This window comes from Phyllopteryx taeniolatus, chromosome 9 (assembly GCF_024500385.1).
Source record: "Phyllopteryx taeniolatus isolate TA_2022b chromosome 9, UOR_Ptae_1.2, whole genome shotgun sequence".
Classification (NCBI taxonomy): domain Eukaryota; kingdom Metazoa; phylum Chordata; class Actinopteri; order Syngnathiformes; family Syngnathidae; genus Phyllopteryx; species Phyllopteryx taeniolatus.
Genome location: NC_084510.1, coordinates 28,132,098 through 28,158,619, shown reverse-complemented (window position 1 = coordinate 28,158,619; position 26,522 = coordinate 28,132,098). Strand labels below are relative to the sequence as shown.

Below are 26,522 nucleotides of genomic sequence, written 5' to 3'. Positions count from 1 at the left end.
CACATAGAACCCAACTGCTGTTTCACTCACCCAAACAAAGTGAGGGTGTTGTCACATCCTCCTCCTCCTCTTCATCATCATCATCATCATCATCATCATCATCACGGGTGAGGTCAACTCAGCTTCCACCCTGACGCCGGTACCGTCCATCGCCACTGGGGGGCACTGAAGCCCCGGCGCAGACGCTCCCTGCTGCTCGGCGCCACAGAGCGATGACACCGGCGTCTCTCCCCAATCCTCGGACAACTCCAGTGCAAAGCATCCCTCCGAGCGGAGGAAACGCAGCTCAAAAGGAAAATACAACCGCATCTAGTGCGCGGGATGGAGGATTTTTGTTTTGAGAAAAAAAAAAAAAAAAAAAAAAAATGACTGAAGGAAGGTAGGAAGCATGCGAGACGGCTCGGCGTGTGCGCAAGGAGCTCGGAAGCAGCCGAAGATAAGAACTTGAGGAGCTGCAACTTTTATCGACTTTCAGGTCCACTCGCTTCCCTCTCGTATCCATCACACTTGTGCGGATCGCTGGATTGTTTGCGCGTGTCTGGACACAGCACAACAACGCAAACTGTGCGTATTTTTTTTCGTGTGTGTGTGGGTTTTTTTTTTGTACACTGAGGTTATGTTTTGTGGAGCCGAGGGGAAATTGCTACAGCTAGACCAACAAGAAGAAGATCAAGAAGATGTCCGGCTGGGCTTTGTGGTTGAAAACTGAGAAAAAAATGAAATCTCGGGATTAACTGACAGCACGACGACAGGTAGGATGCGTCTCACTCTTAATTGCAACCTATGAAGTTCATCCAGGTGCTATTTTTACATTTTATTTATTTATTTATTTATTTATTTATTTATTTATTTTTTGGGGGGGGGGGGGGGGGGGGGGTCTGTCACGAAAATGAATCGTATTACTTATAAAATATGTTGCCCACTTATAGTCATGAATCCAATCACGAGGATATGCTGCATGTGGTCTTGCAAGGTGCATTTGCAGCATCAGCATCTTTACATCATTTCGGATGCACGGTAAAGGCTCTTCTGTCTCGCCTGCACCACATCCATGTTGAGCGGACGCAGGGCACAAGTTGCGACGTGATCTTCAGATCAAACGGCAGGAGTGTGAAACCCCCCATCCCATCCCCCACCCACCCTTTCCCCTCCCTATTTACAGCTATGTTTCTCATCGTCCTTATGGCAAAGGCTACAGATGTTTTTGTCAACCGCGACATGATCCACAAGATGACATCCCATATGTGCATCTTACATCACAAAGCACCGTTGTTGCTCAGGGATGCTTTATGGGTTTACTCCCAAGCGGCCACGGGGGGAAAAGACCCCAACAACTTCAGTTTTCACATTTCCACCGGTTGGTACTGTTCCGTACGGCATGCCAGCGATTGAATTGGAATTCCCGAAAAGGTTTAACGTGACATCACACTGTTGCTTCTTTCACGCATACAGTGGACCCCCGTTCGCTGTGAGAGATGCACCCACCTGCTATGGGTGAAAAGCTGCAATATAGAGAGACCAGATAAAAACCAGATAAAAATTCAACAACACCCACATGCTGTGAACACAGGTAACGTTATGTTACGATACGATATGTTATGTTATGTTACAGTATGCTATGTTACGATATGTTATGTTACGGTACGTTACATTACGGCATGTTACGGTGAGGTAAGTTATGGTATGTTACGGTACGTGACATTACGACATGTTACGTTGAGGTATGTTATGCTATGTTACGGTAGCTTACATTGTGAAATGTTACGTTACAACAGCGTTACAGTATGTTACATTACGATATGCCACGTTACGGCATGCTATGTTACGGTATGTCACGTTATGGCATGCTACGTTACGGTATGTCACGTTACGGTATTCTACGTTACGGTATGTTACCATATGTTAGCGTATGTTACGCTAGCATACGTTACATTACAATAATGATAACAATAAAAAAATTGGTAGGATTAAGCTTGTTACATTTTTTATGATGAGGTACCATACGTAACGCTTTGTTACATTCCAATATGCAACAATATGTCACAATTTATTATAGTGAGCTAAGATACATTACATCACTGTACAGCGAGATAGGTCATGATTATAAGGTAATGTTCCGTTACAATATGATACATTACGGTGTACTTTACAATTAGTAACGACTTGTTATGAGGATGCTTTAAACATTTACAATGATTAAAACACTTTAACACATTATGAACATATTTAAACACACACAAAAACAAATTGTAACAATGAAGTGAAAATGCTGTACATCTTCTCGTGTGAGTGAGTTAGTGTGCCTTTAAGAGGAAGGCCTTGGTGGGTGTGGCTTGCTTGTGAGTGTCTGGATGTAAGCTGAGGCTGACAGTAGCTCCGGTGTGAGTGTACTCATGTTGTTTGCGGACGATCTCCCTGCCGAAAAGCGCCATCGTAATTGTGGCTCCCCTTTCCCACACGCGAGGGCATCACAGTGAGAAATGCAGTGAACGAGCCCTACCACGAATAGAGGAAATCTGAGAGTAATGGACGCCCTCTTATTAGTTCATAATTACATGTAGATGCCACAAGATGGCAGCAAAGCACTACTGTTGTCTAAACGAAGATCCTCAACTCACTTCAGCATAGGTCCTTGGCAGCAAGATGCCAAACGCTAGAGTTCTCTAAATATTAACACAACCATATTGGACATGTATTACTTGAAATGTACGTGAAATAAGAAAACAGATATTGGCATAAAATTAGAATTGGGCACCTGGACTTGCAGTGTAAATCTGGCCCAAGCTGCATCCCACAATCGGGTAAGAAAATGATATCAGCGTTTGACACATATTGCATGTAAGAAAGCAACAATTGCTTTTAACACGACACGGCTGGAGAAATGTGTGTCAGGTGTTGAACTTTGCTGCCATGTCCACGGATTGTGGAATTCCGTGTTGGATTAGTGATCATAAATATCGAACAGGTTTAAAGGGGTCGGGAAAATTTCTCTGACTGGCATTGACTGTTTGGCGAGCAGATCAGCGGGAGGGGGGCGGGGGGGATCACTCTTAATACATCTCACAGTATAGGATAATAATTCAGGATAAACCTTCAGACATATCCAATCATCAGCCATTTGCTGACTTTGATCAGTAGCGGGGAGTCGAGGTCAAATTTGTCCCGATTATCGGTATGTGCTTAATATCCGGCTCACTTGTCTCCAGTCAGGTGAATGACTGCTTTTTAACGCCATCCATCTTTTCGCCAGACACAATTTGGAACACAAAGGACCTTTGGGACCAGGCCCAGCGTACAGAGTTCTATTTCAGGGGGTGGTGCGACTCCACCAGATGATTTGAAGCCTTGTCAGTGACAGTTTTATTGTCTACAGAAGCCTCGAACGGGATTTGCATGATCCTGTCTCCCATCCTCGTGTTCAACTTGTTCCTGTAACTGCCCTTCATCCTTTTTGACAACTGTTGTGCGGTCAGCTGTTTTTATCCCCCCTGCTTGTCCTCTCTACCGCTCCCCTCAATTAGCGCTATCATCGCATTTCATCCTGCGGAGAGCGCATGGTAATAACCTTACACGCCTATTGCGGGCTGATGCAATTCAGCGGTGATTAATTGAAGTCTCCTCGGAGAGTCCGAGGAAGCGTAGATCTTTCCCTTTCTCCCCCGGCCCCTCGCCCGCCCGCCCCTTGCCTGACAGGAGCGCCATTATATTGTTTTATAGTTCGCCATCAGTAGCCCTTGAAGCTGCCTGCGGCCCACTGTTGTCCTGCGGGCGTTTATTGTGCCCCGTTATTGGCAGGCGTTGCTGACAGGCGGCGCAAAGGCCACCCTGGGATTAGCGGAGATGGGAGCTCAGTGACAGCTAGTGAGCGACATCAGGAATTGGAGTCGGGTTGGCCGGTTATGGTGCAGTGTGAGCGTCGGGGTGTTAGTTGTGGCCGACAGCAGCTCCTTGCGAGTGTTCGCATTTTGTATTTATGCGTTTGACCGTTTGTAAACAGTAACAGTAACAGTCAGTAAACAGCTGAAAGTGAACGGTTGACTGTGGCTCTCCTTGCCCACATGCCAGGGCATTACGGTAACTTAAACCATTTCCTGCCAGCTGTTTTCAAAGCAGCGTCCGAGTTCCATCATGTTGGCATTTCTTACCCTCATAATCGATTCACTCGTAAGTCAAGGTACCGGTGTACATAAAAAGATAACTTACAACATCGTCTGGACCGCCTGTAATACAGGTTATATGATGGTGACAGTTTAGGCTGTGTAAAAATGTAACTATTCCAGATATAAATAATATTAGTGGGAGATTTTGTATAGAAGGCAGATTTTTAATTTGACAAGATGGTTGGAAGCACCTGTATGTACGCTGACTAATACAGCTGTCTCACAAGGTTAACATTTTCAGTCATTGGCAAACACCTAAAAAAAAAAAAAAATAAATAAAAAAAATTAAAAAAATCAGCATTCAGACAGGAAAGACAGCTCGGCCATTTGCAAGTTTGACTTTTTAAAAAGCAACCTTGACGCTACCAACAGGCGTGCCTGAGCCTGTCTGAGGCTGCTTGAAATGCACGAGCCACCTGGTGATTTCCACAAGACGATGAGGAGGAGGAGAACGGCGAGGATGAAGAGGCTTGTCTGGAGTTTTTAAGGAGCCACCGCAGGCTGTATTTGTGTTCTCCGCCGGCTTGCCGCACGCAATGTCAGATCAATAGTGTGTCACGTGTGTGTGTGTGTGTGTGTATGTGCCTGTGTTGGTGAGCATGAGACTAAAACAATGCATGCATCAACTCCATCACCTAAGGTGAGTACACACCAGATGCATCTCCATACATTTGAATATGGTAAAAAAAAAAAACATTATTTATTTTAGCACAGTGTTCCCTCGCCCATTTATTTACTTGTTTAGGATTTATTTTTCTTAGCTTATTGCTTTATTGAGCATGCGCTCAACAGTTGGTTGATTGATTTATTGGCAAAGAGGTGTCTCTAAATACTTTTGTGCGTTTATTTGCTTGAACCAAGCACATCAGCCGCATTTGTGAGCCAATTATGATCATCCTTCCCGACACTGTTCGTCACTCTCACAGCAGTTGAGAGCAATAAAAAGTCGGCCTATCGAGCCACACGATTCTGCCCGATTTTAGAGCACTCCGAGACTGTCTACGTGGAAGTGTGTTGGTAGCCTAATGTGTTTCGAAAGCACTTTGTTCCACCTCTCGACGCCCCGTCTCCAGCTGCCAGGGCGAATCCGGCGGCCGTTTTAAGGGGAAATTGGAAGGCCTGCCGTAGCGAACAAGAGCAGCGTTGTGGCACTTCCTCACGACGAAGAGGAGGGGGAGGAAGAGCACATGGCGCGTTTTATAGACGCCATTTAAGGGAAGCATGTCCACGATGGGCCCGGCTGCGATGAAGTGTAACCGCTGACAAAAAAAACCAACAAAACAAAACATGAACACAATAAACAAACAAATTGGTTTCCTGGAAGCCAGCAGTGTCCCGCTCGCTCACTCATGCAGCCTGACGCGGCAATCTGTTTCGACCCCCTACTTCGGAGATTAGACTTAGAGAGGAAGGCACAACTCCATCTCTTATTTATTCATCCTAATTTGCAGTGTCTGCTGGTTTGAGGCTGTGTATGAGACTGCATGTGTGTGTGAGAGAGGGCGAGAGCTGGACTGCAGCAGCGTCTCCAAAAGGGTTGCGTGTCTAAGGTGTCTATAGTCACGTACTTGCATGTTAAAACGGCACCGATTACTTTTATTTACTGTGATATTTTGACACCGATAATGTCATTGCAATTCAGTAAACTATTTGTGTAACACCCTAAGATGCCACAAGATGGCGCCAAAGCCCTGGCTAATAGGAATGTAGCAATCGTGTCAAGGAAGTAGTTTTGAGTGATACAGTTTGACTGCGAGACGAGCTTTGCATTTCGGGGAGGAGCTAGGTTTAGCCTGGGTTGTTGGTGGAAGTTACGGGTTAGCTTTTGTTTTTTGGCCAACTTCCTGGTTGATTTCACATTCATATTCACACCTATGGACAATTTTGAGTCTTCAATGAACTGAACATTCATGTTTTTGGAATGTGGAAGGAAGCCAGAATACCCGGCGAAAACCCAGGCATCGCAAACACAAGAATTCCTGAGCTGAGACTTAAACCCAGAACTACAGAACTGTGAGGCAGACATGTTAACCACTATTACACTGTGCTGCATCTCAACAAATTCTCTTTGCAAGAGAAAAAGACGTGTATGAAGCCAACGTTTGGGTCTTGATGTCTCGTATCATGTCGACACTGTGAAAGAAGCCGCTCAAGGGCAGCGGCAGTTCACGCTTCACTTTCATCTTTTGGAACCAGCCTCCTCCTCCTCGTCTTCCTCCTCCTCCTCATCGTCTCAAGCTGGTACACAATGGACACGCTCTTTTAGTGCAAACGCAACATTTCACTCTTTCATCTTATTTTTCATTTCCGCCTGATGAATGTTGTACTTTTAAAAGGGAGTCAACGAATGGCTACAACGCGGAAACATTATTGTGTATTGCTGGGGCTGGTCCTTCTGGTTTGTCTGCATCTTCAACCTCATCCTCATCCAAGGTTTGGTTGTCTTTTTTCCGGTCGTCTTAGTCTTCTTCCGCTTTGGTGTCATCTTATGCCCGCTTCACACCCAAAAAATATAGTTGACGCCGTGCACCAAGCGATTGAACACCGCAGGTCCACCGATGTGCTGCAACTGTTTTCATCTTCTTAGTCTCCGTCAGTCAGTCTTCTGCTTTGCCATTTGCTTTTTCTGCCTTCTCATCTTCTGCTTTTTCATTAGCTACAGTATATAATCTTCGACATTTCCAACGTTCTCGTCACCATCTTCTGCTTCCTTGTCTTCTGTAAAAGTAATTTCTATTTTGTCCTAAACTTCAGATATCCTTGGCCTAAATTGTAATGTCCTGCTAATATTGGTTAATATGATTATAAAACAACTCTACAAATAAATGGCCCTCCAGTTGGCGGAGCTTAGTAAAAAAAAATGCCCACGGCAACTACTTGGAGATATTTTAGAACATTTTTATGGTTATCTACAGGCCTGGGGGGGCGGAAATAAAATAATCGAATATCTCGGCAAAGTCGACTTCAAAAATAGGTCGATGAAATTTATGCCTCGAAGCTCCGCCGGGACCACCCCACAAAAGAAAAGTTCCTCCCTGAACCATGTTTGTGCCTCCGCAACCCATGTTTCGCATGGACATTTATTGCAGACGATAAACAATAAAAGGGCATCTGTGAGTGATTTTTAAGACAATGTTAGATGTGTCAGGCACACATAACATGATAAGTATGAGTGCGCTGAATGGTCGTTAGCGTTTTTTGACCAAAAATGGTAATCGCTAGCACGCTAATGCTAATCGCGATTGCTTACAGTTTAGCATGTAGCATTTTGCTGTGTCAAATTGTGTACACCAAATTTATACCACACACTTAGTAGCGACATATGCAGCCCATCTCTCATAAATAAGAATAAAATGCATGTTAGTCATAAAAACACGATAAGTTATTCGATAATTCAATCAATAATCAATAGGGGAATCATTTCTAAAAATATTCAATCGTGACAGGCCTAGTTATCGAAACGATTTGCGAGCACTTTACTAAGATGACGCGCATGCTCCTTCTTTTTCAGAGTAGCGTGCCAGTTTCCGAATTTTCACATATAAAGCGGAATTAGACATGTCGCCCGGGAAAAACAATTTACTTCTCCTGACCTTGCTGTTCTCGTTGGCCGTCTTCACACTCCGTCTTTCCTTCACACACACACACACACACACACACTCACACAAACTCACAAGGTCCCTGCGCAACAATATCACCAGCAGCAGTGGCAGAAGCGTGCGGCGGGATTAATTTCTCCTGGGCTTTGGACGCCGGTGCAAGAAAATAAAAGGGAAGGCAACTCAGGGGACGCGGTCCACATGCACCTCGGCTGATTCCCGCCTTCCCGCTCTGCTTTTCATCCGCACTTGGAGGTCGCCGCGCTTAATATATGCTCAATTGTTTACTCTCCAGGCAAATCTGCGCGGAGGAATTGAGTTGTTCCAATTGGCTATGTAGCAAATATTAGCTCCACGCTTATTTCTTCGAATAAAACTCCACTTGTGTTAGTTATATTTAGTATGTTATTTATTTATTTATTTATTTTTTTAGTGTATGATGATGTTTTCTCATTTAGGGACCTGATTGTCATTTTGGATGCATGGCCAGACCGTAATGTTTTTATTACAACCTTTATGACTGTAATCTGCTTACGAGTGAGACGACTGTTATTGAATGAGCAGCTTGATGCGCTTCATGTCGTTCAGACACTCTAGGACAACTGAAGACTTTCTTTTTATTAGATTTCGGAGTGTCTCTGTGGAGAGTTTTTTTTTTCCCCGTCTATTCATGTTTGAAACGAGACATGATGGAAATGTAACTTTTTAATTGCTTGTACACAAATAGTCGGGTCTCTGGTGTGCCGGCCCATCCAACATGTGGGAAATTAAACAACCGAGTACAATATTTTCTTTGCTAGCTTCCTGTTTCCAAAAATGTGTCTGTGAGCGAGCCATGAATTTAGCAAATTGTCAAAGCCACAGGGTAAGCAGAGCTGCAGTGTTAGCACAGATTAGAGTCGCAGTTGTCAGTGTTGGCTTCAGATAACCAGTCCATACTCAAATGTTTGTGCGAAGTTGTCAACGAGGGGATTTGGGTTATTTGTGTTTCCTGACGTGTCTGCTGCATGTGCCACATGCACAGATCTGCTACACTAATTGACAAGTGTAATTTAGCAGCTTGGTGACGAAGTGCTGTTTCCATGAGTGAAAATTAGGGAGGTTTGATACCACTTTTTTTTTTTTTCAGGCCAGTGTGAGTCTTCACTCTTGAGTACTCACCGATACCAAGTACCGATACTACTAGTACTTTTGATACATAAAATTTCAATAAACTCAATGGGATATAATTGTGAACAAAGACCTTTCTTTCTAACACACAAGATGAAGAGAAGGAATGAGTCCTCCTCGCCAGTAGTCGGCGCCATGTCAGATATTTTTTGTTATTATTTATTTTAATGGTACTCGCCCATCCCTAGTGAAAATGTAATCAAATCTTATGGGTATGCTTAAATTAGCCAGCGGTGGGTTCATGCAAGCGACATTCATTTGCAGTCTGGACTCAGAGGGGTTAACATTTCCTTCTCTGGAGCGAGTCTCAGTCTCCAGAAGTCAAACAACTACTTTTTTTCCCCCTTTCCTTCCTTTGCTTCTTTTCTTCCTCCCTCCTACACTTCCTGCACTGTGATAGATGTAATCCTCCTGTTCACGGATGACATCTCCTCCCCCAGGCGCTAATTCATTTACAAATATTCAATAATTCATGTCACCGGTGCTGCCCCGGGCATCCTGCCGCTGGCGGGTGTGTCTGCGTGGGCACCTTTTGTGCTCACTAATTACATACTATCTCACACTGAGGCGATGGTGTTTTTTTTTTTTTTTTTTTTTTTTTAAAGCAGATTTAAGGTTACAAAAGTTGGAAACTTTACATGGGAATGAACCAGAAATCTGGAACGGCACAGGGACTCTAAGGCTGGGGGAAGATCCAGAGTTACTTTCAAGCAATGGCCAGACAATATTGTTAGTAGCATTAGATTGCAGAGGAACTGTGCTGCAGAACCAGCCACATCCCCCATAGGTCTGACTCTCCTGCGATCATGTTGGATGTCTCTGAAACATTATCGTGAGTGAGATGTTAGGAGTGATTTCTTCTTCCCAATCTGCTCTCAAAATGGGTTTGGCGCTGACAATTGTGAATGTAAAACATGACATCTTGTTATTGGGAAGAGACTCGCGATTTTCGTTGGAGGTACGAGTGCGCCACACACTTTAAGAGCAGGAAGCAAAATGATAGAGCAGTGTGTTGCCTGAGGGATGGGGAATGGGGTTCTTTATTATAGCTACGACATGCCACAGGGCGAGGGTAAAGTAGGATAAAGAGTGCAGTAATTAAGAGCTGAAAATCACAGCGAGGGAGTTTCATTACTGAGAAAAGATGACGAGGGGCCAGTGTGTAATTTTCTTCATCAAAATTGACCTGTCGGAAACTCTCATTGGCAGTCTGTCAATGGTTTTGACTTACGACTCCTATTAAAACAGTGAAAGCGACGGAGAATTTGAACGCAGCTTCATCCGGATACTGGCGTCCGGCATCTTGCAACACGAGAGCGCGTATTTGATTGAGTCTTTTAATCACTCGGCCCTCGTTTTTGAGGGCACTTTATCCATTGGCGTGTTGAACTTTGCAACACCACACTTAATTTCAGAGATGCGATGACATTATCTTAATAACGAGCTGCGGAATAAACAAAAAGCCAAGTTGTAAATGTGTTAACTGTGCTGCTATAGCGGCAGAGTGGGAATGTTGTGTGTGTGTGTGTGTGGGGGGGGGGTTTAGCTCAGCCTGCCTTGTGCCAGAAATCAATGGAGGAAATATAGAAGCAATTATTTTGTGTCCAACACCCGCTGACAAAGTGGCAGCAAAGCGAGCCAAGGAGAAAATGCAGAATCAAGCCAAGAGCGTGGGTATGGATCTGGTGGGTCATATGAGATCCTGTTAGGATGCTGCGATCAATCACTTTTTTTTTTTTCTTCTCCCATCCCCGTTTTATTATGACGTGACTGGAGCTGATGATTTTTGTGCGCCTTGTGAGGGAAAGCGTACCCGAGAAAGGTCATACCGCAGTGTCGAGTCCAAATCCTTATCGAGCTGCCTTCTGCACTCAGGTTGCCATCTTGCCGTGTGTTAGCATATGAACTGTTAGCATCCTAGCATTTAAACAGGTCTCATTATGTAAGAATAAATTGACCGCTCAGATGTCAAAGCAACAAAATATGAACTTAGGCTTTTCACCCAGTCTCATTACCCTCTTGAACTGCACTACATGTAAAATCCTTCTCAAATTGCATTGCTATCTTGCTGTATGCTAGCATAACAAATGACAGCATGTTAGCAGTGTACCTGACTACAGGGCAAGATGCACACTTATCAATCTGACCAATTGCATTCTGTAAAAAAGTTGCACTCTGGATAATTGTTAGTCAAGTATAGTAGCCTAATTGGCAGCATGTTAGCATTTTATACATCCCCATTGTTAGAATAAGTCATCTGTTAATACTGAGACATAAAAAAAATAAAGCCTTTTTATGAACTTAAATGATGAACACATGTTAGTATTTTATCCAGTCTTAATATCCTTTTGAACATTACTACCTGGCATGATGTAAAAACCATAATAAGTTGCCTAAGCATGATGCTACCTCGCTATATCTTATACCAATTGTTAGAATGCTAGCATTTGAGCAGTTCTTAAAAGAAATGGAATAAAATTACAAAACACTTATCAGTCTGGCTGTGTTGTCTTCTTGATAAATGTCAGCATAGCAACTGATAGCGTGTTAGTATTTCATCCATTTCTATAATAAAAGTTGCCACTGTTAATATTGAGAAGTAAAAACAAAAAAATAACAAGGCATGTTAGCTTTACATCCTCTCCTTAGCCTTTTGAACATGACTAGTACATGACATGATGTAAAATCTCTATCATGCCACCTTTCGTACTCTGATAGCTATCGTGCTAACTGTTAGCATTCCAACTGTTGGCATGTCAGCATTTTGTCAATTCTCGTTAGAAAAAGTGCCAAGATGTTGAGAATGTCTTAAAGGTACAATCTAGATAATTGTAAAACAACATGGAATGGCTCCCCAGCACATCCCACAATGTTAGCATACCGACGTTATGTTAGCCTTTAATCAATTCTCATTACAAATGTTACTTGACTACAAGGCAAGATTTGAAACACTAATCCGCCGAGCACATTTGGTTTTAAAGTTGCACTCTTGATAAGCATAGCATAGCAACTGATAGCATGTTAGGATTTTCTACACTTAAAGACACAATTTTCCAGGTTTTAAGCTTGTTCATATAATGCTGTACTAATGTATTTAAAATATATATATTTGAGCTCTTTTGATATTTATATCCTCATCGATCTCCCATGCCTGCCATAACCGAGTCTCAGAACCCCATTAGTCTCTTTCCGTCATTACTGTGCCGTCGGCAATCTGTCAATAAACGCCTTGCGGCAGGTGAGCTTTTGATCTAGCCTTTTTCCACCTCCAGCGAGGTTCCATTAGAAGCACAAGAAGTCCGCATTCAGCGAGGGAGTGACGGGAATGGGAAAGAACTTGACAGAAGTGGCTCCTTCGCAGCTTTAATGATATGACAGAGGGCACTTCTGGATTAAAATATGGCATATGTTGCCCAGCCCGGAGAGCCCCTGGGCCGTAGTGGGAGTGAAGGCTCGGTTATGTGAAGCGGCGCATTTTGCGGAGGCCGTCCTCTCCCCGGAGGAGCGTGTTCTGCGCTCGTGACAGGACATCAGCGGTCAGGGTTGAGGCGAGGAGGAGGAGGAGAACACGTCGGGCTGAAATGAAAGGGTTCTAGCTCACTGCTAATGAACTGCGATGTGCGATGGGAGCTGTCAACTCTGAGAGAACAGGAGGTATTCATCATTCAAGGAAGAAGGAAGTAGTTTGGGGATGGTGGTCAGCAAGTCACAAACCTTGACGCTGGCCTTCCTGGGTTTTCTATGGGTGCAGCAATCACCCAGATATCCACCGTTCTCGATTAATGAATTCACCTACATGCGTTTTTTTGTGCTCTTTTTGCAGAGACTAAGATGTCACACGATGCCGCCAAAGTCCTGTCTAAACAGGAAAGTAGCACATTAATTGGTGTCATGGAAGTATGTTGAAGTGATACATCTTCACTGAAAGACTAGTTTTGTCTGTCTGGGAGGAGTTAAGTTGAGCCTGGGTCATTAGTGGAAGTGACAGAGTGCATGTACATGTGCACCTAGGCTGTGTGTTAAAAAATGATAAAGAGTGCAAGGGTGTGTCCACTTGGCGACCGACGTGATTTGTTGATTTGTTGGTGAAAACACAAAAACATCACCGTGCTCTTGTGGAGCAAAAAATGTTTCCCTGCTCTTCAGAATCCTCGATTATCTTCTTCAAGCATTCTTGCAGACCGTTCAGTTTCGAAGCAAGAACGCGACTCATTTTGAAACCGTTAAGATGGTGGCGGCGGCAAATTTCAGGATGCCTCTCGTCAGTTCCCCACAGTTGTGAATGCTCAGCCATCTTACAGACAAGTGTCCCATTTTCAAGCAAAAATCAATGGATTGTGATTTAGCATCTCGAACTGCACTCATAGGTGGATTTTTCAGCTTTGTTCTCACTGTCACAACATCATGTGCAAGCATTTCGTGAATGGTCATACATTGAAGCCAGAACTTCACTGACTTTATTTAATCGTCTCGAGCTGGGTACACACATACCGATAATCGGGCCAAATTTGAGCCCGATTCGCCCCTTCTGTCCGAGTCCGAAAAGGCCCATTTGTCGGATGTCTCTAAAGGATTATCATTAGTGACTATCTTGTTGGATGAGGTGTGTTAAGAGTGGTTATTCTTTCTCCATGACCTCACCGAATATTGTTATTTCTTGTTGCATTTAAGAAGCAATGATAAGAAAAACCTATTGTGTAAAAATGTACTGTATGTGTGCGCACACGTACAGTACTGTATCTGTATTTCTGCAGGCAACGGAAGTCGTGTTTTGTGCTGTAGTTTTTCACGCTTGGCTGAGCGCAGCAGCTGTGTGTCTTTTGAACGTTCTTCTTTTGGGGAAAGCAGGTGGCCCAGCGTGATAGATCATACGCGTCGTCACCGGCTCGCCGGCTCGGCTTCTCATTCTGGAGCTGCACGAGTCCCGTGGCGCCACCATCACACCTTTCTTAAAACTCCGCCAGTGCTGACAGTGTTTAACTTCAAACTTATTGTTGCACTTAACATGAAAATGAACTAAAATGTTACCTACATGACCAGTGCATGATTTAAGTTGAATCATGTACTCAAAATCTGTATATTGTACAATAATTCAATCCTTGACTTGATTTTCATGAATTATTAATACTTAGAATATATATATATATTTTAATATAATTTGATTTCTTTGTGGATTTCTTTTTATGACCTTAATATTTTTGTAATTATTGTCTTTTTTTTTCTTCACCAATTGGCTGAGAGTGCATTATGCAATTTCAAAAGCCTCATAGTGCAGGGTCCATTTTATAGAACCACTTTATTGTGAATTAGCAAACACTTTTCATAAAGAAAAAAACAATATTGCTTCATTGTATATATTTATACGTGTACTTAATTTTTAAAATCACTTTTATTCATTTATAGGTTTTATTTTTTGTTTTCATAGTACAGGGTCCATTTTGTAGACTCATTTGTGTCATCAAATACTTTTCATGGAGGGGGGGGGGGAATCACATTAATATTGGATCAGAGTTGTAGCTAATTATTTAATATATTTTTATGATTTAATATATTTTTTACATTTCTGTAATATATATGGTTTTTTTCTCTTGTTCATTTGGGGGCCATTTTGTGGACACTGATTGTGCATTAATAAATATTTTTAATATTAAATCACTATTATTCATTTTTTTGGTAGTATTCTTTTATGAAAGTGTTATTTTTCAGATTTCTAAATAAATAAAAGAATTAGGGTCTCTTTTGTAGACAGTGTGCAATAAAACATCTTTTTTTAAGCATTTGTTTTGTGATGGATCTTAATCTTTCCAATTTCTTTCTTCACTATTTAGCTATTTGGTTTCTACTGCTTTAAAGTGCAGGGCAGTGTTGCATTTTTTCGTTTTGTTTTTTTGCGGTTTTATTCCTAATTTCAGATGTATTTTTAATGATTGCAATTGTTTTCACTCACCATTAAAGCATTGCCAAACAACACATCCAACGGAGGCCTCAGACTTGAATGTAGTTTTAAATGTGGAAAGTCTTTTAGCGGGCGTGTGCCATTTCCTGCACCTTGTGAGCATTGAGACTCACTCAAACAGAGTGATTGTCGGTGATATTTATTTTTGATTGATTTTGTATTTTTTTTTATGTCTACGTTCTCTCCTTCCATTTATTTCTCTGCTCTTTCTTCCCAAGAAAAAAAAGAAAAGTAGAGGGCATTTCAGAGCTGAGCCCAGAGCAAACAGGACTAAAACTAATGAGTGTGTGGCTCTGTTTGCTGCTCTCTTCCTCTTGGCCCCTCAGGCATAACTCTCCAAGCGCACACATGAGCTCTGGGCATGCAGCCCCCTCACTCATTTTCTTAATATATATATATATATTAAAAAACAAAAAAAAACGGTTTTAGTGATCTGAACTTGGAATCCAGGTGATTTCTTCGTCCTGTTTGCTTGCTTCCACTGCAGCCCTGAGAAAGTGTGTTAAAATGTTATTATTAGCAGTGCAGTGACATCATCTCTCGGGGGGGCAAAGTGAACAGTTTGCTGACAATACTTCCAAAAATAATCAGATTTCCTGTGTGTGTGTGTGTTTGTGTTCTGCGCTTCCCGACTGCTCAATTATTGCAATCAAATGTTTACAGTCCGCACACAGCTTGGCATCTACACGAGCGATAATGATGTGAAATAAATAAATACATAAATAAATAAATAAATAAATAAATCAATAAACAGTTGGTTTGGAATACAAGAAAGGCGCAGCCCAAACAAACACTCGTTAGTCAGTCGGCGACACGTCGGCGCCGCCAAATTGCAGGTGGAGGCGGGAACAAGTGGAACTGTGGGTAATTGAGCTACTGTGGTTCTTTTTTGTCGCTATAAATCTGGACGCCGCAGTATTTTCTCACTTCCCGGTGTCTGGCTCTCTGGACTTTTTTGACATAATCTTTGACTCTCATTGGAAACGATTTTAACGTTGCATTGACTCGACCCGACTGGGACAATACTCAAAATATTCTTGTATAGTGATGCTAAAGCCAATGCATTCCCCTTTTCATGGTGATGGTTTGAACTCTTCAAGTGCCGACAATTAGACATTTGCAGATACCTTTCCCACTACTTTACCATCTCGGTTGTCTTTTCCCATCTATTTGTCAATATTTGTTTGAAAACGTTCATGTTTATTTCGACTTCTTCCCCCATGGAGTCCTTTTTAATCCCTGGCATGCCAGAATGACATTTTTTCTTTTCCTGTCCCTTTCTTCTGGGCTCTGTTTAATTCCTCATTTTCCGCTTCACCTCCCACCCTCCCTCCTCATCGTCGCTACTCCAGCTTCATCCAGGGGGAACGAGCGCACGAGACCCCCGCCCGCCCTCCACACTCCTGGCCTCTGCCCCCGAGTGCGTTTACTCTTCGGCGACGGGCTCGAGCCCGTCGCTCCCTCCACATTCTCGGCTGTGAGTTGTGCTCCTCCACGGCGCTTTGATGTTTGCATAAAACGAGACAAACTTGTGCTCACAAATTGCCTTTGCGCGCCGACTGATTTGCATCGAGTTGTTCCTTCATCACCATAATGAGGAGCTATTTGCATGTATGCTGTTCCTTTTTGAAGAATAGGTTTGGAAAACTAAAATGTCAGTTGAAGATGGCAAAATGACAGACTGTTTCAGGCCAGTCGTCATATTTCGCTGTGGCGGGCAAGGGGTAAATCGCGCGCCGCTGGTTGCTGATTGGATGCTCGCTTCGATGCTGGTTTGAAGCAAGGCAAACCGCTGGATGCCTGATTGCCACGAGGACCATAAAAACAGAAAAAATGTGGTGAAAAGCTCCAACAGTGTGTCGATGTTAAGCTTCTTGAGGCCTTGGTCCTCTTTAGCAGCTTGATTAAACGTCACTGAATTCCTCCTGCTGGGTTTTTCCTGATCAAAAGTTTCCAAGCCCCTGAAAGACACTCTTCATCTGATGAACGTTCTGAAATCCCAGCATAACATTTCGTTTTAGGTTAAAACAGTGGGACTACAGGCAGCAAGGTGCAGTCCTGGTAGCAGGTCTTTTGTAAGTAGGCTCATTAGATTGTTGAGGGCCAGCACTGTAAAGTGGTGGTTAGCATGTTTGCCTCACAGTGTGAACTTTGCATGTTTATGTGGGCTTTCGCCGGGTACTGTGACTTCCTCCCATTTTCCAAGAATCAGGCATGTTCGGTTTATTGAAGACTACATCGTCCATAGCATTGTTGTCATGATATCAAAATTCTGACTTCACTCTATATCTGCATAAAATAGTGCAATATCCATAATGAAACGATACCACGGCAAAAAGCTAAAACATCGGTAAAATGTCAACGTAGCTCCACAGCCGAGGATTTCATTTGTGTTACAGTAGCAGTTATTTGAAGATTTATAATTGCCATGCTATCGATGCTCATTTCCTCGAGCCTGTCTATGTTGTTTTGAATGAGATGTTAGCATTAAGCTAGTGGAATTTTGTTTGACAAAATGTTGTGGTTTGCGAGAACATTTTGATGCTTAATTATACTAAACAATGCTTTAGGTGCCAGAGCCACACAGTAAACTTCAACTGGGAGTTGTAGCATATTGTGGATTAGACTTTTGTTTTCCTTAGCTGCTGCAGGTGAGGTCCCTTCACGCTCGCCATATTGTTGTGTTGGGGCCTGGAGGCAGGATAAAGTATGTTATCATCTACCAGAATTCATTCATTCCACGTACAAATACAAAATTCATTTTCAGGAGTGACTGATATACAGCTTGAAGGTAGGACGCTTTTTTACATCTTCCTACTCCCTTAGAACATGTAAACTGTGCTGAATGAGGACATCTTTTAATGTTATTTTCCTTTCTTTTAATTTTATTTTCGTTATGAATGACTCTGTTGTTTGTTTATATGTTCAATACAAATCAATCAACCGACCCATCAAAATCAAGAAGTACCTGTACCGAAAGTACGGAATATCATTTCATTTTTGACGGCGAGGTATCGCAGCACTTTTGTAGTATTGAGCAACCGAGCAATACTAGTCCATAGGTGTGAATGTAAATAGTTATGCGTCTGTGTGCCCTGCGATTGACTGGCGTACAAAGTGGGATGATTTGATCCATGAATGGACCAATAACATTTCCCGGTTCAGTTAAAAAGGTTATTTAAACATCTTCATTGTGCTGTTCACATTTTGACCTCATGCAACCAAGACGACGGCGAACGATTGTCCAACCGTAGTCGGCCATTGCGGGGCCTCAAACAGGTTGTTCGTGAAGGAAAAGTGGCCACTGAGCTTTGAATGTCACACAGGGTCATCAGAAGGTTGTGACAGAGAGACTGGAAGAGTCACAGAAAGGCATAGAAGTGAGAAATGTTGCTATTCAGCTCTTGATTAGAGAAGAGTGAGTTGTGCAAAAGTACTGAAACACTGACGTGCATTCAAAAGTTTAGAGAAGGTCGAATTAGGTTCACCTGTAAAGGTCATAGTGCATTTTAGGTTCATCCCGAAATGTCATCAAAAAGTCGAATATCCCTAACTTTTTGTTAGTGGTGCATACTTAATACATTGTCATGCGTTGCTAAATGAATGTATCAATCTGCTGTCAGGTCCTCATTTGTGATTCGGACATCCGAGTGGGCGTGACTGGCATGTCTGTTTTTTAAACTCCGCCTAGCAACAAGTACTCGTATAGAATAATCAATCGAAAATGAATCACCATTTTGAAAGTTAAGCTGGCCGACTTCATCGGTGCAGCCGTCCCCCTCGGCCTGACTCCAACGTGGCCGTTCTCAACACCCGATTACGTGCCGCCTGTGTCGTGCATGCGTCGCCGCGATAAAGACGCCACGAGGAACATGTGTCAGAAAGATGTCTTCCTCCGCCTCCTCGTCATCATCCTCCTCATCATCGCACACCAGATACAAGCGTGTCAAAAGTGTCAGACTTTCAGTCCACATGCGTGTGTGTGTGTGCGTACACACTTTCTATCCAAAGTACAACTTCACTGTGTTTGTATGAATTTAGGTTACACATTTCATTTAAATGACAAAATATTTCTTTAAATGTTTTTTTGTTTGTTTGTTTGAATTACTGCAACTCAGCCTTGGGCTTTCAGTCTTCTTTGATTGTATGAAATTCAATTAGCACACAATTTTATTGCGCTCCACTTGCATCAGAGCAAGTTAATGTTGTCGTTATGCAATCATAACTTTTACATTTGTCCTATTGTCAACAAAAATCCACTTATTGTAGTCTGTGTATTAGGATAAAGACAAATGCAAAATAGTTACAATGAAGTTAGTGGGATGATCCGATGAACATTTGATGGGCTCAAACGGTAACAGGACACTTTATTAGGTACACCCCGTAGTACAATCTGATGAGACCGATATTCGATGACAATTCTCAGTTTTGATTGGCACTGTGACCAAGTCTGTCAGAGAGGTGGACGACTGGTTAGAGCGTCAGCCTCACAGTTCTGAGGACCCGGGTTCAATCCCCGGCCCCGCCTGTGTGGAGTTTGCATGTTCTCCCCGTGCCTGCGTGGGTTTTCTCCGGGCACTCCGGTTTCCTCCCACATCCCAAAAACATGCATTAATTGGAGACTCTAAATTGCCCGTAGGCATGACTGTGAGTGCGAATGGTTGTTTGTTTCTATGTGCCCTGCGATTGGCTGGCAACCAGTTCAGGGTGTACCCCGCCTCCTACCCGATGACAGCTGGGATAGGCTCCAGCACGCCCGCGACCCTCGTGAGGAGAAGCGGCTCAGAAAATGGATGGCTGGAAGTTTGCAAAACCGTATTGCATCACACAGGAGCTACTGAATGAGGGAAATGATAAGATCAAGAAAACTGTATATTTGTTTTGGATTCACGATCGGGGTCATGTTTTTTTTTTTTTTTTTTTTTTTTCTCCAACTATTTGTTTTAATTCATGTCAAAAATGGAAATATCTTTTTCTTTTAGTGTGCATTTTTGTTGTTTTGAATGAAAAGGACATTTTGTTTTTTAATGTTACAATATTATCGTATTTGGCCTGACTGACTTTAATCCAGTAAATGTAACTTAGATTCACCCCCCAAAAAAAAAAAATAATAATAAAATTCTGCGGGCCTTTAAGATTGTATTTGAGTAGCCCAGGTCTACTATCTTACTGTCAATCATTTACGTTCATATTCAGATTATGCACTCCATCTGGCTGATGCTTCAAGGTGAGATGAGAGGAGTGAGGACGTCTCTTTCTTATCAGCACCCCAGAACGGGAAAAGAGACTTGTTCTTATTTTGCTTAGCTGCAGTCGCAGTAAGAGGTTAGCGAACAGACGGGAAGCAACAAGATACTCGGAGACAACGACATGTCAAACTGATAAAGTAACACATTGAGAAAGAGTAGATGTCAAGCTGTGTCCAAGTAAACAACGGACAAAAAAAAAATCTAATTGGGGAATAAATTCCTGAATGAACTGGAGGTTTCGCATCTGTTACAGCAGTGAATCTGTGTCACGCGAGCGTGCGTGTGCGTGTTCGAGCGGTCGTTAGCGGCACATATGCTTGCGCCTCCGAGATTATGCTAAACAAGCTTACACAATGCGTTTAGCACTCGGGCCGCTAATAAACCATCAGCTTGTACAGTCACGAGCTTCATAAGTCTTGCAGTGGAATAAAAACAAAAACAAAAACAAAACAAAAAACAGTGGTGAAGCAGAAGTTATAATAGCAACACTGCAGATTGGTTTTACATTGACATCCATTCGGAGAGGTGTTTCTAACATTTTGGTCACTCCATGTTGCTTCAACGTCTAACATCGTAACAGTACCACAGAGAGGTTTTAAATATTTTTACAATACATTACCCTACCAATTCCATCGACTAATGGAGTAAATAAAACCAAAAAAAACCATGATTTTGCATTATTAAACAACAAAATGTGCATGCGAGGTGCAGGTCTTATTTTCCATTTGGGGGTCACGTTCCACACTGTTTTATCTTTGACATTTTAGTGTGTGTGGCTTTAAAAGGCTCGACCTGGCCTGGTGAGTGACTTGGGCGTCAGCGAATGAAAATAGAGTCGGCTGTTTTTAACTCAGGTTGGCGCCCGGCTGTTAACTGGCTAACCGTTAGCTTAAGAGCACCAGCAGCTGTCGCTATTCTTCACCACTTGTGGCGGCATTCCAATAATGTTCTAACTGTTGGTGGTATCCTACATATTAACTTAATTAACATCGATACGTTACCTTGTGTGGCCGATTTTGTACATTGTCTTTTTTTTTTTTTTACGTCACCTTACTTCTATACAGAGCGGTGGCTGCAACAGCAGTAACGTTCCTGCCGAAGATTTGGGGCAGATATTGTGCGCTGACCTTTTTTCGGAATCGTGTGGACAAGCAGTACCGAAAATGGATGGCTGAATGGAATTATTCAAGTTATAGTACTAATTGTTAATTGTTATATTGTCGGCCATTCTGAGTTTTTGTAATATTTTGCTAAGGTAGTCATTGACCGGTTTCGCGTCTCAAGTCACTACAACACCACAGGAAATTGTCCGATCAAAAGGCAGTTAATTGTATTCATCTCTTAAGAAACCTAAAAACATTTAGGACCAGATGTTAAGTAGAACTAAGGTATCTTCTTGAAGGACGCTACGGCAAAGCACATCTGAAGGACTGAAAGGTTTTTACACAATGTGTGTTTTGAGTTATAAATAGAAGAATCTATTTTTATCCATCAAAAGGCCTCAGAAAATTCAAGGCTACTACCGAATTATCTCGCAGCCTGAAATCAAGTTACCAGAAAAATGTCAGTCATTCATGTGATTAGAAAAAAACAACAAACAAACAAACAAACATGAGATGCAAACGACATCCATCGCTTTGCCATCAGCTGTCATCTTCGCTGTCCTGTTTTATCTAGTGCTAATTAGTGGTTCATTTATTTTATATTGCTACAAATACTACACGTAGGGGTTATGTGTAGCAGGCACAGGCAGGTTAATTCATGCCAGATCCTCTGACACGGCTCTGATGCGGCACTACTTTCCTATCTAATCAGGCTGCATCTTGTGGAATCGAAAGGGCATTTCAGGAAGAGCCCAAAAAATGCAATTTTTTTTTCCGGGGATAGGTTCCCCAGAAAGAAAATTGGTGAATTTGTGAATCACAAATACAGAAAACAAACATCGACCCAACATGACCACCTTGGTGGAGGTTATACCAGATATATCAGATGCAGTATCTCACAAAAAGGGCCTAATATAGTAACACTAATGAGTCACATGACACCGGGAGTGGAACAATGGCTGATTGGGCGCAATTTGAACATTTTCACTTGGGGGCAACTTCGCTTTTGTTGCCAGTGTTTGGTTTTACGCATTATTGGCTGTGTGTTGATATTATTTTCAAGGGACTGTAGAGTGACTACCAGGAAATGTAGCAAAGTCTCCTTTTTTCAGTGTCGTCAAATGAAAAGATATAAGAAAATAATGAGAAAACTTGCAAGGGGTACTGCACGATGTGGTGTTCCTGCGTTTGCCGTCAACGCGCCTCCTTCTAAAACCTGTGCAAACTGCATTGATGAATCCTCTTTTTCTTCGCTAATATTCATCTTTTGGGGCGAACAAGCACGGCCCGATGTACTGTTTGTGTGACCCGGTGGCGTGTTTAGTCCCGCGGCTTACATTACAAATAACACGTAAAGTGGTGGCTGGATGGCACTTTTAGCCAAAGCCTTTGCGGAGTAAAGGTCGGAGGAATTAGTGCGCGCAGCTCTGAGGCAGAGTGGACTCGTGATTTTGTGTTTAATAGCCCGCATACACTCTCCGTCCGGTCCCACTCACATATGTGCACGACTGGCTCTCACGGGGCTGCCCAACGCTAAGTGGAAAAGAGTGTTAAGTGTGGTTAAAAGGGATCGAGGAGGGGATCGGGAAATGAGTGGAAATCGGCTTGAGGCGTGCTTGGACAGCGTCGGCCGTGGTGTGATGTGAGGTCAAATTTAATGAGCACAACATGGCTTCCCTCCGCCTCCGCTCGGCCATTTTGTGGCTCAGGTCAAGAGGAGGTCATCACAGGCCAAATGTTGTCATAGTAGTTCATAGCTTTTTTTTAAATAATAATTTTTTTTTTTTTACATGTGCCCTCTTGCGCTCTTCCCGAAATGCTGATCCATTTGGATACATGTTGTCGCCCTGACAACGCTAAAAGGGACGCTTCCCTTGAGGCTTTGGGACAAGCTCCTGCACGATTCGACATACTGTACAAGGCAATGCAAGAACTGGATGAATATTTAGCTTATTTACCTACATGAGAGGTTTAATATGCTGTATTATTATTATTAGACATTATGCCTGTAAAGATAATTATAATAAAGGTATAAAATATCCATCCATCTATAACGGGAGTGGGAATTGAGTGGGAATCAAGTCCAAGCTTGTCAGCTACGTGAACCACTACACTGCCAGTGAACCACCATACTGTATTGTCAAAATATATACTGTACAAGTATGAAACATGATATACATTGTGAGTGACACTTTTGCGGTGGTGTTCAGTTTCAATTAATTAGAACAATCTTTGAATAGAATCGAAGTATTAGTATATAAGTATTAGCACTAACGTTCATATTTTTTCAAATTAAAAAAACGAAACAATATTGTACATGCAAATAATATATAAAACAATACCGCTACTACTACCTCGACTACTACTTCATTTTTAGGTTCATATTAATGATATCTATTTCTCATATTTTATATACGGTATATAAAATAATAAATATATAATTATTATTATTATTATTATTATATTTCCATCCAGCTTCTAAGTATTAATTTTATTTGCAGATATATTTTATTTTATATTTAGACTTTCCTTATTTTCTTTGTAAAGCTCTTATCTAATTATTATCATTATTATTATCCATGGACTAGCCCAGGGGTGGCCAACCCGCGGCTCGCGAGCCTCATGCGGCTCTTTAACTAGTTTCATGCGGCTCTTCAGGAGCTGTAACATGACATGCGTCAAAAATTCTTGGCTGGCGCTGTCATTCACTCCCCTACAGCTAGATGGCACACTGACCATGTAAGCCTGTTTGAGTGACGTCAAACGAGCGACGAGAGAATCTTTGGTGTGACATCATTTGTGTTGTAAACAATTTCCGACAAGTTACCTCTTGAAATGGCAGGGAAAAAAAGCACATCCAAACGAAAATATGAAGAAGAACACAGGACGTTTTTGCCAGAGTGGGAGAGTTTATATTTTTTTGTTAAACGTAATGGCAAGCCGATCTGCCTTATATGTCACGCAGCATTAGCGCATTTCAAAGCTTCAAATCTTCAGCTCACTCTACCCTAACATCGAACAGGAATTTCCAAAAGGGACTGAACTTCGCAAGAACAAGTTGGTCGCTTTGAAAAGCAGGTGCAGTTTTTCAAAAAAATTACAAAACACTCAGAGACCGTAACGCTTGCATCATATCAGCTGGCTTGGAAGCCAGACTGTTTGAAAGCCCCGCTCGTCACAGATGAGGCTGCGGCTGAGTTGGAGATGATCGACCTTTGTGAGGAGGATCAACTGAAAACTGTTTTAAGGGAAGGGACCGTTGAGTTCTGGAAAAGTGTGCCAATTGAAAAATACCCCAACATCAAACGAGCTGCGCTTAAGATACTGTCCATGTTTGGGTCAACGTACGTCTGCGAGTCTGTGTTTTCTACCCTGAAACATGTGAAATCAAAGCATCGATCTGTTCTGACTGACACTCATTTGAAAGAATTGCTTAGAGTGGCAACAACAGAATACAAGCCAGATTTGAAGAGGATTGTTCAAGATAAGGAATGCCAGAAGTCTCACTAAGCAGCATAGTAAGAGAAAGATGTTATTGAAAATTATTCTTTTGTTTGTGGACTTGCTTGAACTGAGAGTTTGTGTGTGTGAGACACAATGTTAACTGTTGAAAATTACTGATATTATCATGTTGGTGTGGTTATTTTCATTAGATCTGGCTGAGCAGAGGTCTGTGTATGCGTGCATACATGATTAAAAGATGATGTTCATGTGTACCAGTGTATGTGGCTCTTTGCAGTAACACAGGAAAAAAAGTGGCTCTTAGTCTCTGACTAGTTGGCCACCCCTGGACTAGCCAATCGATTCCCTTTTTGTGACTGTATGTAGGTTTCCAGCTACAGAAGTGATCTTAAAATTTAAAGCAGAACTTGGTGGTCCTTCTCAGCACCTAGCGCAGTTCCCTCACATTTCCGTGTCAAATGGCACCCATAAATCTTTCTTATTGAAAATGTCACCACGGCCCCACCCCCGTCGGCCCCCCTGACAATGAACATCTAGCAAACAAAACAAAAAACAAAAGATATATATTATTGCTCAAGAAAAATGACGGATGTTGCAGAATGACATTGGAGATAAAATGAGGTCCAGAGTTTGATTCTATATCCAGTGAGTATGAAGCTATGAGGCCTTCAAAAGGGTGGGTTGAGGGTCTCAGTAAAAACGATAACACAGCACATATCCGCGTTCATCTGACGTCAGGTGGAACGTCATTACACTATTTTGCTGTGCTTTCAGTTCGGACCAAACGCGATGAAAGCATTTTTCTCCATTTGAGCCTTCAGCTCGCCACCAATTATTTCACCATGCTGACAAGGTTGCATGCAACCCCCCCCCCCCCCCCCCCCCCCCCCTCCCAGCCCACCTCCTCAGGCCCTTTCTGGATGATAAGATTCAGACCCCAAGGCATATCATAGTAAAACAAAAACAAGACGTGGTCAAAGAAAGTGCCTGAAGAGCTTCTTAAGGAGTTTTGGGATAGCCAGGAGTACAGATCTCGGCGTGGTAATAACCAAAAACCTGATGGCTGAGAATGGAGACCCAAAGAGGTTCCTTGTTGACTCTACGCATGCTGCTTGGGACTGAAGCCAAATCGCCAATCTGGAAATAATTCGGTCATCTGTAAACAAACACAGTGCTGCTCAAACTCTGGTTAGCAGACATCAAGGCTAGCGATATGCTTTTTGGCGGTACGTCAGACGTTTCGTCGTTTAGTCGTGGAACAGTGGTAAAAAAAATTGATCCAGGCAGTCCACACAAGGAACCAATCATGACCAGGATGTTACGGTTTGGTTCCCCTTCTACACTCCTGGCTATCCCAAAACTCCGTTAGAACTCTGAGCTCTGTAGGGGCTGTCAAACCACATTTTGATTTTTTTTTCACCACAATCTTTTGGGGTCTGAATACCTTAAGCGGTTTCATATTGCATACAATATACATTTTCTATGTTTCACTTTAAAGAATCATTACAAATTCCTGTTCACAAAACAAGATAAGCACTCATTCACTGACTATAAAGTCGAAAACCGAGCATGTTTACTGTTATTAAACGCCCCCCCAGTCACGGCCCCTATTTGCGAACGCATACTAACCTCTCAGCTTGTGCGTTTCGTGCTTGGCGGAGATAACCTTGAAGCGCATTCAATGGGGTCTCCTTTAAAATAGTGCATTTCATCAATGATGTGTTCAAGTCCGTTCGTAAAGCAGTGTCAAGTGACTTCCGATTAGATGAGTTGTCATGTGATATGTGAGCGAGGGGCAGATTAATTAGGTGTCACGACCCCCC

General features: G+C 42.5%; 1 protein-coding gene across 1 annotated transcript in view; it reads left to right on the top strand.

The window, feature by feature from the left end:
- The first annotated feature begins 108 nt into the window (after positions 1-108).
- tafa3a (TAFA chemokine like family member 3a) overlaps positions 109-26,522 on the top strand; it is an 82,536-nt gene continuing 56,122 nt past the window's right edge. Inside the window, exon 1 of the mRNA XM_061785009.1 lies at positions 109-752. The gene's annotated coding sequence lies outside the window, so the exon portion shown is untranslated. The remainder of the gene's footprint in view (positions 753-26,522) is intronic.